The sequence below is a fragment of the Peromyscus leucopus genome, chromosome 5 (assembly GCF_004664715.2).
Source record: "Peromyscus leucopus breed LL Stock chromosome 5, UCI_PerLeu_2.1, whole genome shotgun sequence".
Taxonomy (NCBI): domain Eukaryota; kingdom Metazoa; phylum Chordata; class Mammalia; order Rodentia; family Cricetidae; genus Peromyscus; species Peromyscus leucopus.
The window spans coordinates 130,810,255-130,837,788 of record NC_051067.1 but is presented as its reverse complement, the minus strand read 5'-3'; positions in this window follow the sequence as shown (position 1 = coordinate 130,837,788).

The following is a 27,534-nucleotide window of genomic DNA, read 5'->3' as shown; positions in this document are numbered from 1 at the left end:
TTCTGCTCCACAGCACTATCTCCGGTCTCAGGAAGACAGCATCTTCACCAGCTAGGCCGTCTTCTTCTGATGACTAGCCACCCGCAAGACTCAACATCCACTCGGAGTACCAAAAGGGGCTCCCCTGTGCCCCATTCCATCTTTCTCACACAATTAATATTATCTATCAGTGAAGAGTCTGAGAAAAATAAGGAAGGGAATGTGTGGGTATGCAGAAACCAAACCCAAAGAGTGAAGCATGCAGAGAAACATAGAGCAAAATTTAGCAAAACAATGTCTAGGAAGCAGTGATCTAGAAAGCCCTCAACTTCCCCAGCTGGCAGATCTCAGGAGACACCAAGGGGGAGGTCAAGGTGCCATCGCAGGAAGCCGGCTCGAAAATTCTCAGGGAGGATGGAATAGATCAAGAAATATGTTTTTTAAGAGTCAAGATGAGACTATGCTACTAATTTCTGGGGGAAGAAGTAAGTTGCTGGCATTCTTCCAATCTGAACCAGGGCATCAAGAAGACGTTCCCAGAAGGAACATGCCCCAGGAGCAGAGGAGCAGAGGGCTAGGCCGCGAGACTTAAAAAGCCCTTCCTTGGTGTCCTACTTTGGTGACTGGATAAAACTTACTATATGGACCCCAAGGACTGCAGAATGGGATCCATAAAATCATTCCAGGGCTGGTCATTGGTCATTGGTCCATGGGAAGAGTGATAAACAGCCATTTAGGGCAGAGGTATGCTGGGATGCCAGTGAGATTTTGATTCTGCAACTCCATCATCATCACCACTTAACAGTCACAACAGAGTTTGTCATAACTACTAGGTCCTTGTGGCCTGTTGAGGTCAGCGAGGAGCTGTGTTGGGGAATGACAACCTTTCCCACTCTATACGTGTAGCTAAGTGTGCATATGTAACAAAGTTTTCCTGACATTGTGAGCACAAGAACATTCAGACAAAGATCCCAGCTGCTTCTGCAGTCTCTTAAGCCCAGCTGGACATGTTGACAGACCTCAGATGAGCAGCTTACGTCCCTGTATGGCAATGGCTCTTGGTATGATGTGTTGCCTGGTAAGAAACACTGGTCACTTCCCTCCTGCTATCGGAAAACAGCAATGCTAGGCACACTGGAGCATATCCAAAGGCATTCATTTCCCGGAGATCAGGGCCCTGTCATGGGCCAGCCTCTGCTCTAAGACCACAGGATCTCCCACTGTGAGGACAAACACCATGCTCCCAAGCTTAGGCAACTAAGAAAACAGCCCCAAGGAAAACAGTGTTGCAGGCAGCACCCAGAGTCTCAGGCTGCTGGCACCTGGATCTCTGCCGTATATTCCTGGCTTGGCTTCCAGAAAAGGGTTCCCCATTCCAGAAACGGGCTCCTTATTCCAAAGACGGGCTCCTTATTCCAGAGATGGGCTCCTTACTCCAAAGAAGGGTTCCTCATTTCAGAGATGGGCTCCCCACTCGGGAGATGGGGTCTTCATTACAGAAATAGCCTTTTCTATAACAGGCATGAAAAAAGTCAGTTCTCAGGGAACAAGAGTCCCAGAATTGTTTGACCTGGAGCTTTTGGGCCAGCTCTACCTGCTAGAGTAGTGGAATTCTAACTGGCTTTTCTAAAAGAATGGGATGTCTTCCGGGATGGAACTTGGCCTCATTCTTAAAAAAAGCTTGCCTCCCAGTGCAAGGTTATATAGAGACTGTAAAAGAATCAAATTCCACCTTTAAAAACTCAAAATTGTTGCCTAGTATTAAGCCAGAAAGATGCCAGACAGGCTATTTTTAAGTTACTACTAGGAGCTGCTTCAGTGTCGTCCACTGCTGAGCTGATGACAGGGGGGACTTTACAGGAATCAGTGGATCCGATTAGCACCAGGGGTCCACGAGGCAGGCAGGCATTTCCTGGCTATGAATTATCAGTGACATCTTTAAACACAGATTGACAACCAAAACCAGGACAGCCTTCTCTGGACTTTCAGAACCTTGGGGGCAACTACACTGTCCAACTTTCTGATACATCTTTTAAAAACTTTAAAGAAAGAACATCTTAAGATTTTCATTGTCACACTGAAGCCTATACTTGGGAGACTGCTACCTGCACATATTTTAGTAATTAACCTAATTAAGAAAGGTGCAACTAAAATAGTATAAGCATAATGCATACATAAAAGTTCTTGCTTCTGTGCTTAAGAGCATGGGTGATTTGCTAATCAGAAGATGATTGTTGAGATGCTCTCCAAAAGGAACACGACCACTTCCGGGAGTGTAGCTAGTGAGTGTTGGTGTTTTGCTTTGTTTGTTTTTGGACTGTCAAGGGTGAAGAATCATTATGGAGGGAGTTTTCAGTAGAAAAGCCTAGAAATATAGGCAAACAAAGTGCAGTGCTTCTCCAGTGGAAAGGGGCCATCAAAAGCAAGAGTGTCAGAGATGCTAAGGACAATGACCAGTGACCAAGAGTGCTGCTAGATCTCAGGACCCCTCTTAGAACATCCCAATCTTCCTTTCTCAAGTATTGACAACGGAGATCTGTTTTGGGGGGTTTTGTTTTGGTTTGGTTTTTGGTTTTTTGTTGTTGTTGTTGTTGTTTTGGGATTTTTTTTTTTCTTGCTTGCTTGTTTGTTTGTTTTGAGATAGGGTCTCATGTATTCTAGGCTGACCTGGAACAATTGATGAGCCAAGGATGACTTGAACTTCTGATCTTCCTGCATCTTCCTCTAGAGTGTGGGGATTATAAGGGTGTGGTACTGCACTCAGATTATATGGTGTTGTGGATAAAATTTAGGTCTTCCCGTAGGCTGAGCAAGCATTCTGAGCAACATCCCCATCTCAAATCTGAGTTTTAGATGATATTCCTAAGGAGTTTTTGAAACACCCAAAATGAGGCAATAGTACCCAAGGACTCCAAAAAGGATAATTTGAAGAAAAAAATTGATGCAAGTGGTAAGCACTGGGGATTTCCAGGGGATTGTCCCAGGGGAAGAGAGCTGTCAGGGGGAAATGAACAGTTTTAGTTCATGGGGGTGACCATGGCTGCCAGGACCAACCTTCTTTTGTTCAGTTCCTAGATCCTTCCTTTCTGGCTCTCTGGCCATGGGCCAGTCACACTCAACTTCCTGTAGACACTTTCCTCATAATCCCCACATTGTAAGGTGAGGGTATCGGTCAGCTAAAGTTTGTTGGGCTAATTCTGTGAGTCACAATAAGATCTTTAGAGCAATCTGTAACCTCAGAAACTTGGTTTTTCCCCTTAGCTGAAGCATGGCTGCTGCTTCTTCTTCTGTATCTTTTTCTTCTCCTTCTCTTCCTCCTCCTCCTTCTTCTCTTTTTCCTTCTTATTCTTCTCCTTCTTATTCTCCTTATTCTTATTCTTGTGTGTGTGTGTGTGTGTGTGTGTGTGTGTATGTGTGTGTGTGTGTGTGTGTGTGTGTACCAAGAGAATGAAGGTCAGGATGACAACTTGTGGGAGCCAATTCTCTCCTCTCACCAAGTAGGTCTCAGAGGATGAACTCAGGTCATCAGGTTTGGTGGCTACTGCCTTTTCTCAGCTAGCTGTCATGTTGGCCCTTGAGTTTCACTGTGATGTAGTCAAACAAGTATGTCATGTATTTCAATCACATTCACCCTCCTTAGCCTCCCATCACTCCTCCGTTCCCACTGAACCTCTTCTCTTCCCAACGAGTTTCCTTTCGACTTCCAGGTCTTTGTGTGTGTGATTCAGTAAGCTGAATTAGGGTTGCTTATGGCAGTGTGTGTCAGGGACTACTTACAAGAGCCTGGGCAACTTATGGTGGCTATACCATTGAAGAAATTATCGCCTGGGCTCTTTTCACACATCACCATTCCTCCTTTTGTCTGGTTCTTTTTTTCTCCTGTTACCACTTTGTTTCCATTCATTGGCATGCTACCGCTTTTGTACCCAAGTTCAACTGCGTAGACTCGAGGTTGAAGGTCTGATACCCGGCAGCCACAGTGCCGAGCGCACACAACGAAGTGTGGTAGGGGTTTTTGTAGTGTGTGAGAAGTATTAAAAGACTGTGAGAAAAGGGAATGATGAAGGGGAACTATCCCCAAAGGCTCTTGCACAGGAGAGCAGGGAGTGATAGAAACAGTGTTTGGTAGAGTGAACCGATGAAGGTCAGCAGTCCAGCTCGAGCTCCTGGCTCACAGGGGATTGTAAAGGTGCAGATATCAAAGTAATTCTGATACCTGTGGAGCTGCGGAGCCTCCGAGCTGCTGGGAAACACCCTAATTAACAGAAGTGTTAAGATTTCCTCTAGGGTGGGGTTAAACCAAATCAATGCATAGTAAAAGAAGCCGTGCTCTATTCTGAAATCACGGCCTTATTCTCAAAGACCTTATCACTGGAAATTGAGAAACCATCCCAAAGACGAGATCCACTCTGTTCTTGAATTAAAAATTACACCCCATGAATTCTCAAGTGTAACAATAGCTGCAATAAAGTGACTGAGAAGCCCAAATTCATCTAATCACGCATCCATCTGGCTCATTCAAGCACACACAGTGCACAAAAGGAGATGGTTGCTTGCCTGCCTTTCCTCGGCTCTCCCTGAATAAGGAGTGTCAGGAGATCACCACCGAACCCTGTGATAAACACTCACATTTCCACAAATGCAGATTGCATTTTAGAGAGATCAGCCTTAAATTAGTTTATTAAAAGAGGAGAAAACCCAGAAGTCTAAAAGAGCAGTGTTAATATTCTGCTCAAATCATCTCTTGATTTCTATTTCGAAGGGCACCGTAAGACAGCCTAGTTTTTATTACAGTGAAGAAAAGGACTCTTTCCATTAATCAGACAGAGCCATAAAAACAGGTTTCTCTAAAAGCCAGTGCTTGACAAGTCCAAGTGCAAAGTTTGATTTTGTGAAAAGGTAAAGAATCTCTTTAGAAATATTATAATCAATTCTGAAAACTTAATTTTTTTTTTTAAGTTCTGTGGCATTTTAGCTATTGTGATTTCAATACCAAATGTTCCTTGGAGCAATCTTATTCTGTCTCATGGAAGAAAATGAACTATTTAGCTCCATGCTTAATGGCTAACTCTATTCGGTGTATCCATTAGGGCCAGCCCCGAGACAGTTCTGGTCGATACATCTGGTTATGAAGCAGAGGTCTTTGCAGCCAGAGATGCTCAGTGGAGATAAAGAGCTGAGGGCCCTGGCTGATTGATGCCTTCACAGCAGTGTCCTGACAGGTGATGCCCCACAAAGCAGAGTGGAAAACCATATGAAGCTAGCCAATAGGTCCTGGGGGAAAAGCTGGCCAGCTTGGCTAGGAGTCCCAGCTAAGAATCATCAGAACCAAGCCCCGGTGCCGCCCATGGGATTCACTGTGGAATCTGGACTCTGTCTACATCTTCTACGTCAAAGAAGTTCCCTGACCCCCAGGGACACTCTTGGAATCAGGCTAGGGAGTACTTCCTAGTCAAGAGTCACAGGGGTGCTAATCAAGGAGGCTGCTCTCCCTGCACTCCTCATTCCCACCCTGCAGATGGCTCTGACTGGCAGCTGTGACCCGCATCCTTATGGCAAGCACAGCCTTCCAGGAACTTGGACATTTTCTAAGAAAATCCCAGAAGGACAAGTGGCAATTAGCAATGGCAAGTCCTTATCACCAAGAGCCTTCCAATGTGACAGTCCCACTCACGCATTTCACTAGACAGGTGTGCAGCCATGCGAACACACCTCCTCCATCTAAGTGGCAGAGTGGAAAGGAAATTCCAAATATCACACAATGTAACTGGAGAGCTTGGAAGTTCATTAAACGTTTGAAAACTTGAGGTCACAATATCCAGGACATAAGAAAAAGGACTGGAGAGCTGGTGCAGGCAGGAAAGTGCGTGCTGCACCATCTGGAGGACCTGAGTGCAATCCCCAGACCCCACGGTAAAATGCTATCCGTGGTGGCACATGGTAATCCTCGCACTGGGGAGGCAGAGACAGGAGGTTTTGGGGGCTTGTTGGCAAGCCAGTCTAACCTAGTTGGTGAGCTTTAAACCAGTAAGAAAACCTGTCCCCCAAACCAAGGTGGACAACACCCAAGGGAGGACACTTAAGGTTGACCTCTAGCTTCTCATGTACTCAGGCAGGCAGGAACACACTAACAAATAGGAACACACATAAACAAACGTGCGAACAATCACATATTCACATATACAATCACACACATGAACACACACCCACATAACATAATCATTACATTACATTGGAACATTAAAACATCATCAAAACATTACAATGAAACATTTATCCACATATCCACTCAGACACATGAAGATACACTCACATGAACACTCACACATTCACACATGAACGCATATACTCACACACCTGAATATTCACATACATATACACTCACACATATGAACACACACTAACATACACACATAGACATTCACACATTGTTCCAGCTAGTTTTATGTCAACTTGATAAAAGCTAAAGTCATCCAAGAGATGGGAACTTCAATTAGGAAAATGCCCCCAGAAGATCAGGCTGTAGGCAAGCCTGCAGGGCATTTTTTTTTTTTTTTTTTTTTTTTTTTTTTTTTACTTAGTAGTTGATATGAGAGGGCTCAGTCCATTGTGGGTGGGGCTACTCCAGGATGGTGGTCCTGACTCTATAAGAAATCAGGCTTATTGGGAGCAAGTCAGTAAACAGCACCCTTCCATGGCCTCTGTATCAGCTTCTACCTCCAGGTCCCTGCCCTGACTGAGTTCCTGTCCTGACTCCCTTCAGTGATGGTCTATAATGTGGAAGTGTAAGGCAAATGAACCCGTTCCTACCTAAGTTGCTTTGGTCATGGTGTTTATCATAGGAATAGAAACCCTAACTAAGACAACATGAACACTCACACACGAGAATGCACACACTCACATATATACTCACACACACACATACACACTCACATGAATCAACACAAAACAGCAAGCCCAAGAGAAAAATGCCGGGGGTGTGTTAGCCACTAGGAACTCCTGTACTTTACCCTTTGTTGTTTTCAGAGAAACCACAGAAAGTCCTGCCCACCTGCACTGTGCTCCACAGAGGCTCAGAAGGAGAGGTGGGACACCAGCCGCTCACCTTTACACCCCAAACAGAGAGTCAAGGGGCAAGTACGCTTCTGCAAGGAGCCAGCAGGAGGACCTGAAACTGCCCTCGCTTCACAGTTGGGATGATGCTAGGCCTGAGCACGTGGGATGAGGTGCCCACCCTCCTGAGCACATCTGCCTGACAGCCCTTCAGATAGGGACAGAGGATCTCCACTTTTCTCTCTGCAGCTTCATACGTTATGAGTTTCTAGGGAAATTGTTCTGTTTATAATAGAGATCTCATGTCATCAGGAAGTAGATGATAACAGATGCTGGCAAGGATGTGGGAAAGTCCTTGCTCACGGCTGGTGGAAGAATAAACCAGTATAGCCATTATGGAAACAGTCTGGAGATTTCTCAGGAAACTAAAACTAGAACTGCCATAGGACCCAACTCTCCCACTCCAGGGCACATTCCCAAGGATCTCTAGACTCTATCACAGAGATACTTGTGCATCCATGCTTATTGCTGTACTGTTCACAATAATCAGAAGGTAGAACCAGCACAGATGTCCATCAGCTGATGAATGGATAAAGAAAAGAAGGCATATGTACACAATGGAGTTTTATTCAGCTGGAAAGAAAAAAAAAAAAAAACGAGATTTACAAGCAAACATGAATCCAGAAAATACTATGTTGAGCGAATTTCCAAGACTCAAACATTCAAATACAAGTTCTCTCACATATGTGGATCCTGTGTGTATCTAGGTGGAGGTGAGTGTGGGCATAGGCTGTCACCCTGGAAAAGAGAATACGTGAGGAAAGAAAGCAGGGTTGAGGAAATGGAGGCAGACAAGAGGACACACGACTTGAAAGTGGAAGGAGCCTCTAGAGAGTGTGCAACGCACAAGGACACGGAGGGACAGGGGAGAAGGGGGCTGAGGAAGGTCAATAAAACTTAGGCATGAAAATGCCATAATGAATGCTTTTTATGCTAAGGTAAAAAATAAAAAACAGACATCAAGAACATCTAGCCATGCAGACATAGCCACAACATAGCGTGTGGGGTTCACATTTTGTAATTAAAGCTTTAAGAAGGATTAAGAGAGGAGCATGGAGGGAGAGCCTGCGCACAGCAGGCGTGTGGCAAAAGCCAGTCCCTGTGCACAGACCTGGCCGTCCCATCTCCATCTCCCAGACACGTGCCTAGCTCTGTGTCACGGTCTCCTCGTCTCTTCCAGAACTGTAGGCGCCCCAACAGCAGCCTCGACTTTGCCCCCCAGCTCTGAGGCCAGCTCTGACAGACTCTGCTCTTCCTCCTCCCACACAACCCCTCCAGAAGATATCTGCAGTTCTCCTCGTTCTTTTCTTCTCTCTCTTCGCTTTTGTTTTTAAATAACAACAGCTGTGCCCTGACTTTGCTTCCTTTTATTCTTTCAAAGCGGCTGGGATAGGGGTGGGCTGGAAGAGCCCCCTTCGTCCCATTGATCAAAGATTCCTTTCTCAAAACCGGTTCTCTCCCTCCTGTGCATTAATCAAATCCTCCCCTTCCTCTCAAGGGCCGGAAGTGCATTCCTTCCCTTCCTCCAATTCGAAGTCCAATTCTCCGGAAAGAGAACTGAGTAGCTAAGCCGACTCCTGTCCGTCCATCACCTACAGTCTCATCTTACCCCTCCTGTCCCTTCATTGGAGGGTTGGAACCTGCTTCCCAAAACAGGCAGTGCCCCACCTTGTGTGTGTAAAGGAATGGCATGGGAGGACAATGCCCTGAGAGGCACAGTCTCACACACACCCTTTAACATGGGGTGTGCCCTTGCATACACGTCATGACCTTTAACACAGGGCACGACCTTGTGCATACATCATGTCCTTTAGCCCAGGGTGGCCTTTTAGTCAGCCTGAAAGCCATTTGTCTTCAGTGAGCCATTTTCACTGGCACAATAAATTTTTATTGGTCATCCACAACTCTCTAAGAAAGGAAGCTCTAATTAGGAATGATATTGGAATATGGAATGCACTTCTGTCCAAGTGGCATTATTCAGCAGCCATTTTTTTTTCAACACAGTAAATACTTATTATGCACCCAAGTTTTGGCCTCCTAACCATATTCTAATTGGCTGCATTGTGCTTCCTCCAGCTTGGTAAGTCTCACTCTTCTGAGAACAGTCACTCTGATTCACAAGGAATGGTAAATAAATAGTGACTATTTGCAGAATGAAAGCATCACACCAGTCCTTAAGAAAGGAGAGCTCAGCTCAGAAATCTGTTGCCTAGCAACACAACTAACTTTCTCTCCATTTTCCAAACCGATTCCCAGCCTCCTGTTGGTTTGTCAGGATTCCAAAGTAAAACCTCACTCCCCCTTTTAAATTAGGAATGATTTGTGTGTGTGTGTGTGTGTGTGTGTGTGTGTGTGTGTGTGTGTGTGCGCGCGCGCGCGCACTGGGGGGTGATTTCAAGGAATTGACTTTAACCACTATTCAGTGTTTCTCTGAATTTTATGGCAATACCCACTCCCTGGCTCTCACTGGTTCCAAATTGTCTTCCTTCCCTGAAGAAAACTACTTTTATCTCCCAATTAAGCACTATGTCTAAAAACAATTTTCATTTCTCTCCTAAAAGGACTCGAGCCTCACATGGGAGTTTAATAGATTTTAATTACTAATGACAACACCAGACAGGAAAAGGGCACCAGATCCATTGCAGCAGGTTTCATGCCATTTAATTAAAATTTTCAGCACTTATACAAATGTCTTGTTTATGGACGCATGCTCAAAAAAAAATTGTAAATTACAGTAACAAGGTCTTTGGCTATTTTGCTCTGACTTGGAGCATGGTATCCCAGAGTACACCTCTCCAGGTACTGTTATTTCAACTCCTCAGTCTGAAAAGAAATTGAAAGGAAAAATGAAAGCAAAATCCTTCATGGGTTCTTTTTTTTTTTTCATTCACACCCCGTTCCATTGTCAAGGTGATGAGTCTTAGCTCGGGTCTCAGGGGCTGTAAAGCCAAGCACACTTCACCCCTCTCTCTTTGTGGGTCTCTTAGAGAATACTGCTACTCAGACCCAAGGAAGCTTCAAATATGCTGTGAGGAGGCCCCTCGTGCACCATTATCTTGATGCCTTTTTTTTGCTATTCGAAGTCTTTGAAAACTTTTCCAGACCAAAGGCATCTTCTTGTATTTCATAGCACCATTGCTTTAAATGTCACCACGACACACGTCATCTGTGTAAATCAGTCCAAGTGTCTGAGTTTGAGCCTCATCCCTTCTTGACTAACTATCCCTAGGTATAGGCTTCCATGTAGACTCCCAAACTGTGGGGCTGCATTAAGGGTCACAGATTCTGTAAACACAGATCCCCATTCTTTGTAAATCTGTGATGGTGAGAAACTTCTTAGGAGGCTAGTAGACTAGGACCAAATACAGTACACATTTATTGAACGTCTCCCGCCTGATCTCAGCCTCTCACCTGGTCTCAGCCTCCCACCTGGTCTCAGCCTCCCACCTGGTCTCAGCCTCTCACCTGGTCTCAGCCTCTCACCTGGTCTCAGCCTCTCACCTGGTCTCAGTCTCTCACCTGGTCTCAGCCTCCCATCTAGTCTCAGTCTCCCACCTGGTCTCAGCCTCTCACCTGTTCTCAGCCTCCCACCTGGTCTCAGCCTCTCACCTGGTCTCAGCCTCTCACCTGGTCTCAGCCTCCCACCTGGTCTCAGCCTCTTACCTGGTCTCAGCCTCCCACCTGGTCTCAGCCTCTCACCTGGTCTCAGCCTCTCACCTGGTCTCAGCCTCCACCTGGTCTCAGCCTCTCACCTGGTCTCAGCCTCTCACCTGGTCTCAGCCTCTCACCTGGTCTCAGCCTCTCACCTGGTCTCAGCCTCTCACCTGGTCTCAGCCTCCCACCTGGTCTCAGCCTCTCACCTGGTCTCAGTCTCTCACCTGGTCTCAGCCTCTCACCTGGTCTCAGCCTCCCACCTGGTCTCAGCCTCTCACCTGGTCTCAGCCTCCCCCAGACTCCGAAGGACCTTGAGCTTTGCTTTTAGATGTTGGAAATCAGGCTTCTGCATACTATGTCATAAACACCACGAAGAGAGTCAATGTAAAGCCGTGAATAAATTAACTTCAACTAGCAAATGCTCATTTCAAAAGGACTGTGTTTAGACATCAACAAAATGTAAGAAAAACAAATGTGTCCCAAAATATCTCGGTCCTTTGGCAGCTGTATTATTTGGTTTGTGTAGAAGGATATGAGAATATGTATATTTTGAGAATCCAAATATGTAACACAAAGTAGAGAAAGAAGACACTCGGATATTCATTTCCACTTCCCTGGGTGCCTTCCCTGACCAATGAAACCTTGGCAGATGTGGTGGATCATATTCACTGTCATATGGACAGGATCTGGAATCACCCAAGAGACCATTGCACAGTTTGGGGTCCCAGACTGACTAGAAGGGGAAAGCGAGCTGAGCACCAGCGTTCATCTCTCTGCTTCCTGACTGAGGACACCATGTGACCAGCTGACTCATGCTTCTGCAACCACGTTGGACTGTCCCCTCAAACAGTGATCCAAAATAAACATTTCCTTCCCAAAGCTGCTTCTGCCAGGTGTCTGTCAGGGCAGGAAGAAAGTAACTAACTTTGTTTGTTCCTGCGGTCCTTCCCTCACCCCAGAAATCAGAGTTCTCAGAGCCTAGCTCACTCTCTTTACTTTCCCCCACAAACAGCTAGCCTGGCTATGTTTTCGTCCCAGTCCATCCCTTTGTAATGCAGAGGCAAGTGCTATTTTTGCACATAGGGCACGACTCTGTCACCCTGGGAATGTTCTCTAGCCTAAACCAGTTACACAGTTTGTGGAGTCCAAACCAAAATGGAGACACAGGGATCATTCCAACAATGATTTAGAATGCCCTCGTGACAGCAACCAAACATGAGACCAAGTCATGACTGTTCTGAGCACAGGGCTCTGAGCATGAGCATGGTCACATGCTGTCCTGGCGGAGGGACTGCCTATGAGAAGGAACTGAACCTCAAAAAACACACAGGCTGCAAAAGTTGGAGAGACAATTGGGACGTTGCTACCGCTCTCGGCCTCTGCATGCCCTTTAGAGGAAGGCCAGTTTGGAGCAGGAGAGAAAGTCAACACTGATGGGTGTCAGGCATTCTCCTAGATGTAACGCCGTGCGTTAGTTACTTTCTCTGTGCTGTGCCCACCAGACCCTTGACAAGAAGCCGCTGGAGGAAGAGTTCGGCTCACAGTCTGCAGGTTGCAGCCCATCATGGAGGGTCAGGCATGGCGATGGCAGCCCTGCAGTGGCGGGGCTGTGCATCAGGGTGAATGAAGAGATCTTTTCAGTTTCTCCTTCTGAGAGATGCTTTATGAGACTCCTCAAATTAAACCACCTGTCACCTCAGACTTCTCGTGCGGACAGCATTTTTATCCATATAGAACAAAGTAAATGACTTAGTCACAAGAGGTAGGAAATCACCTCAGATGCTGCAGGAAGCTCCTTATTTCTGGACTGTGACATCTTGTATCATGTTAGTGGAAGCCCTGCAGTGGACAGAGTTACCACTTCTGCAAATTATCATGATGAGAAACTCTCTGATATAAGGAAATGCCCAGTACATGCTAAAATTAAATAATCAACAGCCTTGTTCTCTGATGACATGTGACAGCCCTGGGCCTCTTCTCTCAGTGGTATATTCATTGTCCAGTCTACACGGAAACTCTCAGGAACCAGTCCTGTAAAAGCACACAGTTAGGTATGGTGTGCTCATGTATGGCTGCAGAACAGAGGCTGAAGCAGGAGGATAAGGAGTTCAAGACTAGGAGACCCTGTCTCAGAGAACAAAACAACAAACAAAAACAAGTCCCCACGATACATTGACAGCCTCAGTGTAATCCTCATTGGAGACAATATGCATTTATATCGGGGCAACTACATGGTCATATTCAAACATTTGACATTGGTAGGAGAAATGCTTGGCTATGTACTGTGCCTATGTAACACAGACAAACTGCAGTTGTACATAAGAAACTGTTTCTGCTCTGCAATAGAGTGTGATCACTCCCTGGGATGCACACCTCGCTACATCTGATGGCCTAGAATCGACATCTGACAAGATAATTAAGTCACTCCATGAAGATCAGACCCAGAAGAGTCTGAGAGACCTTCTGGTTTATTATCTGCAGCATTTGCTCACTTGCCTTCTTTTAATGGCTTTGACTTCTGTCCTGCTACACTGATTTCATCTTCTCTTGCCTCAGCAATTTCTCCTCTTTTGTTTTTGTTTTTTTCTTTTCCCCCTTGTGACCTCAAGGTTGATCATTGTTGCCTCTCCATTCCCTCTCCGTCTCTGCACAGCCAGCTCCTCGGGTTCTTGTCACACCATCAAGCTGTCCATCACCTTAGCCCCCGATTTTTTTTTTGTCTCTGCATACTTCAGACTTTGTGTTTCCAGAGCAGTCTCTTCAGAATTAGTTCAAAGAATCTCAGCGAGATCTGCAAAGAGAGAATACTGTATCTGCAGGAGGAGAAAGCGCCTTGTCCTGAGATGTCTAACCTGAGGCTAAACATCCCTTCGTTGGTGGGTGTGGGGAGAAGTAGAAGAGATCTGTGTACCAAGCAGGAGGTTGTAGTGCTGCGTGAATGCTAGGTGAGCAGTCTACCAACGAAGCCACATGCCCATGCCCATTTTGGCAACTTCGAGCATACCACCTTTGATGCCAAAGAAATGGTTCTTTAGCTATATAAGTAAAGTAGCTATAAGTATAAGTAGCACCTAATAAAGTCTTCTTTCAGCTTGATATTAACACTTTGCATAGCATCAAAGGTCTTGAAACAACAGGCTGGTAACTTCTCAGGTAACAACTGTTTTCTGTTTATCAGTATATGAAGGCAAAAGATGTTTTGAGAGCAAAAAAAAAATCTTGCAGAACTATGACTAGAATTGATTGTGGTAGTTTTATTAATTTTTGTGGTGTGTGTGTATCTATGTGTATGTTCATATGAATGCATGTGTATAGGCAGATGTGCCTGCACTTGTATGGACACACATGTGGGAGCCAGAAGTCAACTTTGTCTATCATTCCTCAGAAGCCATCTATCTTGTTTTGGGGAGACAAGGTCTCTCACTGGCCTGGAGCTTGCTGACTGTGCTAGACTGGCTGGCTAGTGAGCTCCAGGGATCCATGTTATTACAAGTGTGTGCTACTATGCCCAGCTCTTCCTGTGGCTTCTGGAGATCAATCTCAGGTCCTTGCTCTTGCAGGGCAAGCATTTTACCAGCTGAGCTTCTCCTCAGCTCTCACATTTATGTTTTTATGTGGATTATTTGTCTTAGACTTCAAGGACATTTAAACTCAGCGGTCATACAATAATTTAGTTTTAGGATAAGCAAAATATTCATGGACTCATCTTTACTAAAGAGAAACGAGCAAATGACTGTGTCTAGACCCTGGCTAGCCAAGGATGCCTCTAGCTGACTAATGTTGCCTCCCACTCTGCCTCCAGCCACTAAGAGACTCCACTCCACAAAGCTAACTCTTCTGCAGGCAGGACTGTCAAGAAATTCTTTGTCTATTGCATGTGTCCCTACATGCCATTTTTCTGTTTCCTATGATTTCCATGTAAAACTTTGACAAAAGCATTTCAAAGCCCTTGAGCAACTGTACTAACAATGACCAGTACCTTTCTCTATGAACTCTACTGAAGAAGACCAGGTGGTCATCAAGGCAAGCTCCACCAAGCGGCCCTCTCCAGGATATGTGCAGTCTGAACGGAGCATGTCCCACAGTTCTCCATGTGCTTGTCTCAGACTGCTCTGTCCTGCTATAGCAGAATGCTGGACGCTGGGTAATTTACATACAAAGGACGTTTGTTTTCTCACACCTCAAGAGTCTGGGACATTCAAGATCAAGATGCTGCATTCTGCCAAGGCCTTTTTGCTGGGTCCTGTCACAGGGAAAGGCTGGGACACAGGAGAAGGGAGGTGGGAACTCTCGCCTTTCTAATGAATCCGTTTGATGACATCATTACCCATTTGTGAGAACGCCACTCCCACTGCCCTTCATGATTCCTAATCTCAGCACTGACAATGGCAGTTACACTTCAACAAACATTTGGAAAAGACGACATCCACGCCAGAGCAGAACTCCACACCCAGCATCGCTGACGACTTACTCTGAGGCCACACGTGATTTGTATGCAACTCATGCGGTTTATAGTTCGCAGCCTCCTCTCCACCGCCGGCTTCTTACAGTTCCAGGAGCCAACCCACTGTGTCTGAACATGCAGTGTAGCCCTTTGGTGCTTGTTTAGCTTGGTATCCTTTAAGAATGTGGATCTCTACACTGGGCGGAGAAATCTGAAGCTTAGCCCGGTGGTGAAGTGATCACTTCTACAGCAAGCAAGGCTAGAGTTGTATACATGCTGCTGGACCCGACGATCATTGAATATACATCAAATTCAGAGTAGTGTTCACAGGGCTTTCTCACTGACATATCTACCTTGTTTTTACTGAGTTACTTACTTTATCTTGCTAAATGCAAATCAGTCACACCAGTTACTTTTCAACAATGTTGCTGACCTGTGAGATAATCAAGGAGTAAGTTTAAAAAGAGTGATGTGCTCTTTTCAGTGCCTAGGTATTCGCTCCCATGTGCAGCCCCTGTCTATCAATCACAGTGATCTTCTCGAGTCACTCCCACAGCACTGAGCCCACACCTCCTCCATAATACTCATACTCTCTGGCTCCTGAGACGAGACTTAATGGAGAGGGCGTACTGTATTACGAAGCACTATTTGCCTAGAAAGGAGACTGCCATCTTGCTCATTAATTTTGCATTAGCATACTGCGCTTCTATTGATGTTATCTCATTGCTTTCGAATGCTGCTTACTGTGACTGCAAAAATACACAGATTGTTCTGTCATTAAAAAGAGTAAATGACTTTTTGAGTGATGCAAGAAAAGAAAAACTTTCCTGATTGTCTTCTCGGGCTGCACTGGACTGCTCTGTAATCTCCGTGTATGTTTATGTGTAAACAGCCCCATGTAGCACGTATCTACGTGACAGCCACCTTGAAGTCCTTATATGACAGAACTGTTAAAATCATCCAGCTTCTGGAGAATGGTGGTTTCACAGTGTATAAACAAAAGGTTTGTTGACCTTGTTATGAAGATATTCCTAAATCATGCAGAATAGATGAGGGCTGTGTGATCAGTTGATCCACCAGCACAACTGTCACCACCAGGATCAGGTCCATATACCAACGTCAACATGCCAGGAGACAGAGCCACTACAGAAAGGCTTCACTACGGAAAAATGCGTTTCAGATACCAATCCATTGCTTATTAATGAAACATGTCAGGCAAGTGCTTTATAACTATGAGGGACATCAGCTTGATCAGAACTTTCGTCATTTATGTCCTGTGCCCTTGAGGAGAAGACACTCCTCGGCTTCAGCCTTCTTCTTTTACTAAAATGAGACCAACACGCAACTCATTGAGTTGTAAATGTCACACGTGATGGTGCATGCAAAGTGCTCAGCACCTCCTCAGACGGACAAGGAGCACGTGTTGAGTCACTCACATCAGTCCACAGGGTACTACTGCCTGCCTTCATCTTCTTACTTCTGGAGATAACTGGATTGGTAGTATCTAAGGACATTTCAGATGTCAGAGTCTGGAACCAAACTAGGAGATGATTTTACTTCACAGAAGAGTTCAGGGAGGCAAAAGAATGTGGAAGACCCAGCAGGTGGGGAGGAGTAAAGTACTGTGACATGCTGTCTTTTTTATATGCCACTGCTATTGCAGTCACGAGTTCACAACACCTATAGTTACCCGCACATGATCTGTGCACGGCCAAGCCAGCGATCCTGGAATGGATGACGTGGCTTATCTCCAGGCCCCACACAGACGGGCAGGGAATATTTGTTGGTAGAAGGGGAATCCTTCTTTTCTGAGATGTGTCCACTGCTGGGTTTCCCATGCTTCCGGTGATCACATACCCAGGCACAAATGGGCAGTAGTCACAGTACTTAGTGCTTTCAAATAGACAAGCAGACCAACAACAACAACAAAGACATGAAGTTGTGAGGGGTAGATATGGTCATATTTCATTATATACATGTATGATGTTCTCAAAAATTAAAGTTGTGCAAAAATAAGTTTTCAGAGAAGCTCTGCAAATAGAAAATACGGTGTGGACTAATGCACACACACACACACACACACACACACACACACACACACACACACAAAGGTGAACTTATACTCAGAAATCTCAGATACAATCAAGACATAAAAGACACAGAATGGGAAGGAAGGCTGTTCCTCTGTTCTCTATTCCAATAGTGTGTGAAGTTTGGGGAGGTAAGGTAAGAGTCTATTCTGATTGGCTGGTAATGGTAAGGAAGGAAAAAACCTTGAAAGAGTGGGTGTTGGAAGTCATTGCAAAAGACATCAAGAAATAGCAGGGGATAGCTGTGTCTAGTGCTGCTTGTGGGTCATGAAGGATGGTCCAACAGCAGAGAGCTGAAAACCAGGCTAATTAATGAGAGGTGCATTTTGAAGATTCAGGAAACTCTGATCGGGAGGCTACAGGAAGCAGTGATCAAGGGAAATGAGAGGAGACATGTATATGAGCTCACAACTCATTCTCATTAAAAGGAAAAGGATGCTGGGTTTATGGCTCTGAGGGTAGAGTTCTCCTGCAGCATCCACCAAGGCCTGGGTTCTTTCCCCTGCGCCACATAAATGAGGCATGGTGGTGCATACCTGTAATTCCAGCACTGAGGAGATGAATACAAGAGAATCAGAAGTTCAAGGTCATCTTCAACTACATGTTAATTTTGAGGCCACCATGGGCTACATGAGACACTGTCTTAATTAATTGGCTTATTAATTAATTAATGTAGGGAATCAACGTAATAGCAAGAAGGGAAGGGAACTCTAGAGAAGTGTCAGCTATTTGTCTTATTTCATTCAAACATGAGAAAAAAATCACATAACTGCATGTTATTAAGAATAATCTACTGGGAAGAAAATGTGATGATTTCTAGAGCAATTTCCTTGTTTGGGAAAGAAGTTCTCAAGGTATTTTTAGTGAACTTTGTGATGGTTCTTCCTTGGTCTCCAGCAGGGAAACAAACACACGGGGCTAATTCCACGGTTCTTCACCTCCTCTCTCTTCTGACATTGAACACCATGCTAGCTCATCTTGGTTGTCAACCTAACAACTGGGGAAGAGGGAACCTCAATTGAGGAATGACCTCCACCAAATTAGTCTGTGGGCCTCTTGGAGGGGCGGGGTGTTTTCTTGATTGCTGATGAAGGAGGGCTATGCCCACTATGGGCAGTACCATCCTTAGGCAGGTGGGCCTGGGCTGTATAAAGAAAGATTGCTAAACATGAGCCTTGGAGAAAGCAAGTAAGCAGTGTTTCTCTGCGGTTTGTGCTTCAAGTTTCTGTCCTGCTAGAGTAGTTCCTGGTTTGGCTTCCCTTAGTGATGGACTGTAACCTGTAACCTGAAATAACCCTTTCCTCCCTAAGTTGCTATTAATCATGGTGTTCATCATAGCAATGGTCAAGCCACTGGAACACACACACACAAATTGGCTCCATTCTTAAATTCACACTTTGATTACCACAACAGCTCTAGAATTATTATAAAATTACAGGTGTTTTGGAGATAGTTTTCATTCACCTGACTTTTCATGACCACTATTACTTGAAATAATTACTCCTAACTGATGTGGCTCACTTCTGGAACCAGCCACAGAACACTAACTTTTGAAGTCGTTTGGTTTTTTTTTTTTTTTTTTTTTTTTTTTTTTTGGTTTTTTGAGATAGGGTTTCTCTGTGTAGCTTTGGTGCCTTTCCTTGAATTCACCCTGTAGCCCAGGCTGGCCTCGAACTCACAGAGATTCACCTGCCTCTGCCTCCCAAGCACTGGGATTAAAGGTGTGCGCCACCCAGGTGAAAATGAATTTTTAAATGTAGATTTATCATATGGTTTATTCTGTCTTTATAACAGAAATTGTACTGTATAGCAATGGTCTTTAAAGTCTCTTTTGATTACTCAACATTTCAGGATAGCAGGAACCCTATCATCTGGTCAGCTGGAGACTTGAACAGTCTATTTCTGTAGTCTGAAATGTCTCTGGTCCTGCCCGGCCCCATGGTTGAGATGAATCTCTCCTACCCATGTCCCATAGTCACTTGGTCCCAAGTAAACACACAGAGGCTTATATTAATTACCAACTGTATGGCCTATGGGTCAGGCTTCTTGCAAGCTAGCTCTTATAACTTAACCTAATTCTATTAATCTATAAGTTGCCACATGGCTGTGACATTACTGGTCTGCTGGCATCTTGCTGTTCCTTAGGCAGCAGCTGGTGTCTCTCCTCTGACTCTGCCTTTCTTCTTCCTATCTCTCTCTTGGATTTCTTGCCTGGCTATAACCTGACTCACCATTGGTCAGAGCAGCTTCTTTATTAACCAATCAAAGCAACACATGTTCACAGCATACAGAAAGATATCCCACAACATATTTTTTTAAATTTTTCCTTCCTTCCTCCCTCCCTCCTTCCCTCTACGCCTTCTTTCTTCCATTACTCGAGACAGGACATCAGATATCCAGGCTGTCCTTGAACTCTTTTTGTTGTGAGGAAGATGATTTTGGTCTTCTGATACACCTGCTTCAACTTGCCCAGTGTTGGATTATGGGTATGCACCACTGTGTCTGGTTTATGTGGCACTGGGAATTGAACCCGAGGATCCAGGCATGCTAGGAAGACACGTTACCAGCTAAGCTACATTGTCAGCCCTGTTGTTTGCTTTCTGTATGTGATACATATGTGTGCGCACACACACACCAACAGACACATTGTAGCTGACTATGGAATGTGGTCCATGTTTTCTCATATTTGTACATGACTAATGATGACTCAAGCAACGACCCAAAAAGACATTTCTAGAGAAATATCCACTCCCATACAGTTGTCTAATCCAAAGTAGAAGTCTCACCAGCTTGGGGCCATAGCCAAAATGTTAACCTAACACATTCTTCAAAGACTGAAGCAACTTCCAAGCTAACCTCAGATTTGAAATCAGTCTTTCTCTTTAAAATTTGACCCCTGGCCTGCAACGTTTCTCGGGTCAGAGAACACCTGAAAATAAAATCCTTAAGCACACAGCTTTTTCGTTATTAATGTCACAAAGAGACGTTGGCTGCCGACCAAGCAGACGGTGAAGGGGCTGGTGTAACTGGCCCCATGGTGAATGGAAGAGTCCAGTCCTCTGGGTGCAGCTGCATCCATGCTCCTTTTTCACCTAGCAGGGATTCTCTGCTGCTCAGTGGAGCTTATTCCCCGGCTCTGGGTTTTTCAGGAGAGTCTTGCCATGATCTCAAGCCCATCAAAGCACTTGAAAGACACTTGTTAAGCTTAACTTTAGCAAAAGGATCTTTCAGTGAGTGCAGATTTGTGGGTCACAGTGACAACAAACACCTCAACTATTCCAGAACGGTTTTGCATACAAAGCAAAATTGTGACAAACGTTATTTCTAGTAATATATTATAACGTGCAGAGCCTGTCACTCACAATCTTAAAATGTCCTACAGGGATACACCTCACGAATGTGTGTTTGACTGTACTGTGAAGATAAAGTTATTACCATCACAGAACAATTCAAAAAACACAGACGCATATAAAAATAAATTTAAACCCTTTGAAGTCAAAATAAACTCATTAATAACATTTTGTCATACGATCCTGGAGGTTTTCTATGTAGTTGACCTCTTTAGAACTGTTTTCAGCACAGTTAATAATATGCCAGTGGTCTTCCAGGTTATGTATGTGCATGTGCATGTACATGTCCACATGCGCGCGTGCGCGCGTTTGTGTGTGTGTGTGTGTGTGTGTGTGTGTGTGTGTGTGTGTGTGCATGTATGTATGTAAGTTCATGTGACTGTGTGTGCCTGTGCAGGTGTGCATGTCTGAGGAGGCTGGAGGCTGGTGTCATTCTTTAGGGCCATCCAGCTTGTCTTTAGACAGGTGGCCTTGAGTTCATAAAGTAGGCAGTTCTGTCTGGCCAGCAAGCCCCAGGGGTCTGTTTGTCTCTTACTTCCCAGAGCTGGGGTTACCAGCAAGCACCACCATCCCTGGCCTTGAACAGGCCTGCAGCAAGCATGTTACAGGTTATAGACTGAGCTGTCTCTGCTGCCCTGTTAAAGAGTTCTGCTGTAACACATCATTTCTCATGGGTGCATCAGTACATAGATAGGCCATAACTTCTTTATCAATTCTGAATGATTGGCCATTTACTTTATTCTTTATGCTGAAATAAATATGAATCAATTGCCCGAATCTCTGAGAATGAAGTTAAACTCATCAGAAAAGAATTATTTAGTCAAAATGTATAAGCACTGTAGGGCTTTGAGAGCACACATTCTGATACGGTTCTATAGGAAGCAATTTAAATTCATCTCCAGATGAGAAAAACACTATTTTCCCCGGGATCTGACATTACTCTGTGAAAGTTTGCTTCCCCTTTAGAAAGAGAATATAATCTATTTTGAGAATTCTGACAGATGAAAAATATCTTGCCTTAATTTGCATTTCTTTGAATCCTGGTAAACTGACATTTTTCCCCCAGTTTCCTGGTTGTTTACAGTCTATACTTTGGAAGGAAGCTTACAGTTGTGGATTGCTTTGGACTCCTCCTGTGTCTGGCTCTCCTTCTAATTGCCACGTGTTTGTTCTTTATATTAAGGATAGCAGCCCTTTGCTCTCACACACAGGTCATAAACAGTTTTGCTTGTTTTCTCTTCTTCTATCCATTGAATTTTTTAATGATCAAATCTATCTGATTTTTGTGTAGTAGTTGTTTGAATTTGGCTTTCTGACATGTTTATTTTCTTTTAATTTAATATTTATTTTTATTATTTTTGTTTTGTTTTTGTAGTTTTGTTTTATTTATTTATTTATTTTCTGTGTGTATGTGTATATAGGAGAGAGAAAGAGAGAGAGAGAATAGACCAGCAGAATTAAGAGAGACATCAGATCCCCATAGAGCTAGAGTTACAGGCAGTTGTGAGCTGCCTGATACTGGTACTAGGAACCCAACTAGGGTCATTAGGAAAAGTAACATGAACTCTTAACCCCCGAGCCATCTCTCTAGTCCTATTTTCTCTCCTTAACAAAACTCCCATGTGTTTTCTCCACCCTCATTTAGGTATGGGGGAGCTGTAAGTAGAACCCCCGCTCTTAACAATTGAGTTAACATGTGATCAAACATAAACACACAAATTGAAACTTTATTAGCTAAAGAAGAAGTGAAAAAAGAAGAGTCCAGCAACTTCAGTTGACACGTCTTAACCACTCCTTTTCTTGCTATAAAATCATTTCTATAATTTTTATTTTTTTAGTTTAGTATCCAAGGAATTTATGGTGAGCTCCATTCTCCAAACCTGGCAGTTTCTAAGGGTCTTCAGCCATTTCCATCCTAGTACCCAAGAGCTCCTCATATGAGCCCAAAGGCAAGAGAAGCAAACCAATGTCACAGAAACTAAAGAGCCCCGCAAACCTCACCACGGCTCATTTCTGAGCTACTGGAAGGTCTTTCTCCTTAGGAGGCCTCCAGCAAGAGGACTCCAGCAACGTAGACTGTCCTTGTGATAGCGTGAGGAAGAACCAGTTAAACCTCTTAAATATTCTGGGCCAAAATATCCTGCTTATTTCTCTTTAGTCACGGCAGGTCACGTGGCCAAGCCAAAGTTCTGCAGAAGATGGGAAGTGGACCCTTCTCAAAGGAGACTGAGCAAATGCTCGGAGTCGGTGATTCCCATCTGTCACACTTAGTGGCTGAAAGAGCTTCCTCGGTGTTTATAACGTTGCTGGAACAGTTTCTCTTTTGGGAAAGAGCCTTCATTCCAAATTTCCTTTTGGAGTTCTATCTCTGATATGTTTAGAAAGGTCTCCAGACAGCAGAATTAGCCATTTCTCAGAATCACACCATCTTTTGTTTGGAGTTTCCAATCCAAACTTCCCAAGTTGGTGTTACACTTTGAAAATAAAAATAGTTCCTCATGTCTGTGCCAACTGCTGCATTGTCCTGCAGCTTGTGAGTCCACATTGTCACCGTGGACATCTCAGCTGGGGAAGCAAGTAAGCTAATCTGAACTCCTCAGACACAGCCAAAATCCAAGTCTTTGTGTTAACCCTATTAATAGCTGCAAGTCAAGTGTTCCTTGGACACATTTAGAAACACTATTTTCTTCTAATTGGCATTTATTTTGTTTGCCAGAACATGAAGGTCTATATTTTTCATCAAAAACAGCCCCCATTGTCCTGTTCCATACAGTGAACACATTTTATCTCACTTAGCTCTTTGGCATATTGTTGTTTTTTTTTTTTTTTTTTTTTTTTTTTTTTTTTTATCAGATGCCATTTTTAAAAGTCTATACAAGGGATTGTCTCTGAGGTCTATTCATGCTTTGACTAGTCTTTCAGTTCCAGTACAAGCAGTTGTCTAGCTACTGGGCCTACTTTATGTTTGATCACATGTCACTGGGAGTCCTTTATCATTTGTTTTCTTATTTCCTCTCCACATTGAACAAAAGTAGAATACCTACTAATGCAGGGAATTATAATGAGCATCAGATAGGCACAGATGAGACAAAAGTCTGCATCCACAAGACTTAAAATCTCAAGTTTAGATTTGCTCATTACAAAACTAATTACACAAGTTAGTAATTAGAATTTTTATATAGTCTATGAAGTATGAAGCCATAAAACTGAACTGATGGAACATACTTAGGACTTCCTTAAATATGGCAGTCATTGATATTTAAATGGCATGTTGATATTTAAATGACAAGAAAGAAATAACAGGAAAAAAATTCACACAGAAGAACTGATAGATGTTTTGATACACACACTGTAAGCAGGTTAGAGACTGTGGCTGGGTTGCCCAGGACAGAAGCCCTTTAGGAAGAGAGCCTTGGGTGCAGGCATTCAGAGTTGGGGAGCCCTGTGGACCACAAGGACGCTTCCAGTTTTACTTAACTATAAAGAGAAACTAACGACGGGTTTTCAGATCATTGCTGTCATAAGAGCAGATCTATCCCTTCTGATTCTGTTTACTAAATCATGGAAATGTGGCTACCACGGACAAGAATTGGAAAGCAAGCAACCTAAGAAATGACAGTTGCCTGGCTTGCCAAAGAGATGATGTGGTGTTTCAGAACATCTCTCTATCCATCCACACCATGATTACCTCAGAGCTCCCAGTATATGAAAGATACTTCCAAAGGAAAAACACTTACATGTGATAATTTCTAGGATTCTCCCTGATCACTTCAGAACCCCATGATAATCATGATGATCTAGATTAGAAACACACTCGCTACAAGTAGATATGTGGGTACTCCGCTTCACATAATCTCTTGTGCATGCAATCAAGAAGCATTTCCTTTGTCACTTGCTGACACACTCTTGTTGCCTCTTTGGAAGGCTGAATGTTAGGGATCCTGTCTTGTTGATGCTGTGTATTACACTCTTGTGCAGTGCATTTTTATCCAACTGCCACATTATCTGGTGTGAAAAGAAGCCTTTAACCTTGGTAATTCTATTGTAATTCACAGCCTCATAATCCCTTTCAGAACTATAACTGTTTCCTAGGCAAGTCTCTGGACTTTTTGTTTTGTTTTGTTCTTTGAGACAGGGTCTCTTGTACCTCAGGCTGGGCTTGAACTTACTGTGTGGATAAGATAATCTGGAACTTCTGATCCTCCTGCCTCTACTTCTTCAGTGCTGGTCTTACAGGCAGCTGCTGCCATGAGAGCTTGAAGTGGTAGGGATCGAACCCAGGGCTTTATGTAAACAAGACAAGCTCTCTACCGACTGAGCTGCAGCCTGACTCTCTGATTCTCCACAGTTAATCTTCACCTGACCTTTCACTCCCCCGTGGCTTTATTTCCCTCCAACCCCCGAGCCTCCTTCACCAATGTTGGCAAGAAGCTCAACACGTGATTAGAAATGTCTTACTGTATTCCCAGCTTTCAGACCACCAAGGCACAATGTTCCAAGGAACATACCACAGCACTCTAACTCAGGGTTATACAAATAAAGGGTTACCAGAGCAGATACCCCAGGGAAAACATCAACTTGAGTAATGTGGAACTGGATTATTTATTGTTTGTTTGTTTTTGAGATAGAATCTTAGTAGATGGACTAGGCTGGCCTAGAACTCAATTCTCTAGACTCAGCCTCCCGAAGTGCTCAGATTAGAGACCTAAGCCTCCATACCCAGCTCCAAACAGATTTCTTTATTGTGTCTGCTTTCTCTGCTTCTCATTGTGCTCCTCTTGGTATCCAAACAACAGCCCAGGAAATAGCCTTCCCAATAATATATGATCACATAGACCCTACTCCTTTTTTTTTTTTTTCCATAGCTACTGGACCTCATAGTGGACAAATCTGGAAAACGACAAAATCCTGCTACCACTGTTTTTCTCTTTGGCAGTAACAAAGATGATGCTAATGAGAATCCTCCATGTCTTACTTACCTCCAAACTCCCAAAAAAGAAACCTTCTGGCCCTGCTAGGACTAGAGGTCCATCCTCTCTCAGGACTAAGTCCTGCCCTCATGCCTCTCAGGGGCTCACCCTAAAAGTGAGAAGGGGCAGTTCTCAGTGCTCTAAAGTCTATAGTTCTTTTGTCTATAGACATTTTATGTTAAAATAACAGTAACCCAGCTTCAGGCCTGAGTGTGTGTGACTTAGGGAGGACCTCATTCCTTCCTCCAGTCATTTTCTGGGAATCTCAAACAGGGCTCTTGACCTTGTCTATAACCAAGATATCCTACCTTCCTGCATTCCATGATCTAGAGGTTTCCTTGACAATTTCAATCCTTTCAGGTGTGTAAGAATGATAAACAGTGATGGTTACCACGTGGAAAGGTCACAGCCACGACAAAACCTGGTATCAGTATCAGAGCTTTATTAGGAGGAGGGGGGAGAGGGCAGAAGAACCAGGAGAGACGAACGTGCAGATAACAGAGAGAGAGAGATCTGGTGGGTGGAAGAGAGAACAGCACAGAGAGAGGAGGAGCGGTCTGTGCCCAGCTCTTTAAGGTGCAGATGGGCTTAGGGAGCTACGCCACGCATGCGCAGATTGCATGACCACCCGCGCCTATGTAATCACCAGCACACACTGATGACGTAAAACGCGAGACCCCTTGACTACCTCCTGAACTGCTCATGTGCGGTCCTGCAGCTGGAGCACAGCAGAATCCCAACAAGGTGCCCCTTGGAGCCACCCTGTGACCTCATTTAAGTTATTAACAATCCTCTGAAGATAGCGACTTCAAGATCCACCAGAAACCTGTACTTGACTATTGCAAAGACAACGGTGCACTTCTCCCTCAGAGAAGCCCATGCCCAGGTTCTCGGGGCAATCTCCTGAGTGCCTTTCTCTTAACCCTCACTTTAAATCTGCATTTTCATACCTTTAATAAGCCCAGCTGTGCTTCACACGGGCTCTTCCTAAAACCACTTTCTGTGTTAAAGCCAAAGACCCGGTTTTACCTGAGTTGAGGTTCCTCAACGATTAAACGGAAGTCCTCAGCAGCTGCTGGGGACAAGGTGGAGCTGTGCCTTCCTCCCTGCTGCTGCTGCTGCTGCTGCAGCTACTAGCCAGACCATCTCTACCCTCCATGGCACCACGTTTCATGTATAATGTAGGACATTACTCAGAAGACATCTAGAAGTCTCCAGGAAATAATAGGACTCACGGGAAACTGAGAAACTGCCTCTGCTGTACCTGGTGGTCTGTGTCTGTGGCCTTCTCCATCTTCCAGGTGGCCTTCTTCAACAGCAGTGCTAGGCGTGGTGAACACTTTACTGATATATCGCCCTTCCTAGTGATGGCACAATTCTAGGGAAGTCTTTGTGTATATTTGATAATTTCCCTAAGGTTTAGCCTTCTCTTTTATAATTAAGCAAAAACATAGTTTTATCCTTTTTCTAGCAGGATTTTTCCAGCATTTTTCCTTTTTCAAAAAAAAAAAATTGGAAATAGATTTTTTTTTTTCCATACAATGTATTCTGATTATGGTTTTCCCTTCCCCCAATAGTCTTTTATGATCTCATGTGAAAGCCAGCAGTTCACAGTGCAAGGTATAGGCTCGAATGGTATAGGTCGAATGGCTGTATTTAGGAGAAATATACTTATTTCCATTCCCCTGCTTCTCCATGAGGAACCTCACAGGTGGGTAGTGTGGCCCAGAACCACCGGGGCCCAGAACTGTAGCCTGTAACCACAGAGGAGCATGCTTGACAGGCATTAGCCATCTGGAGTGACATTCTAAGAGTAACCCAGTCTCCCTTCCCCAGCAGCTTCTCCATGGTGCACATGCCTGCCATTTCAGAATTCAAATTGCTTCACCCCAAGAAAGCCACAAAATATGAACCTATCTATACGCTACACCAAT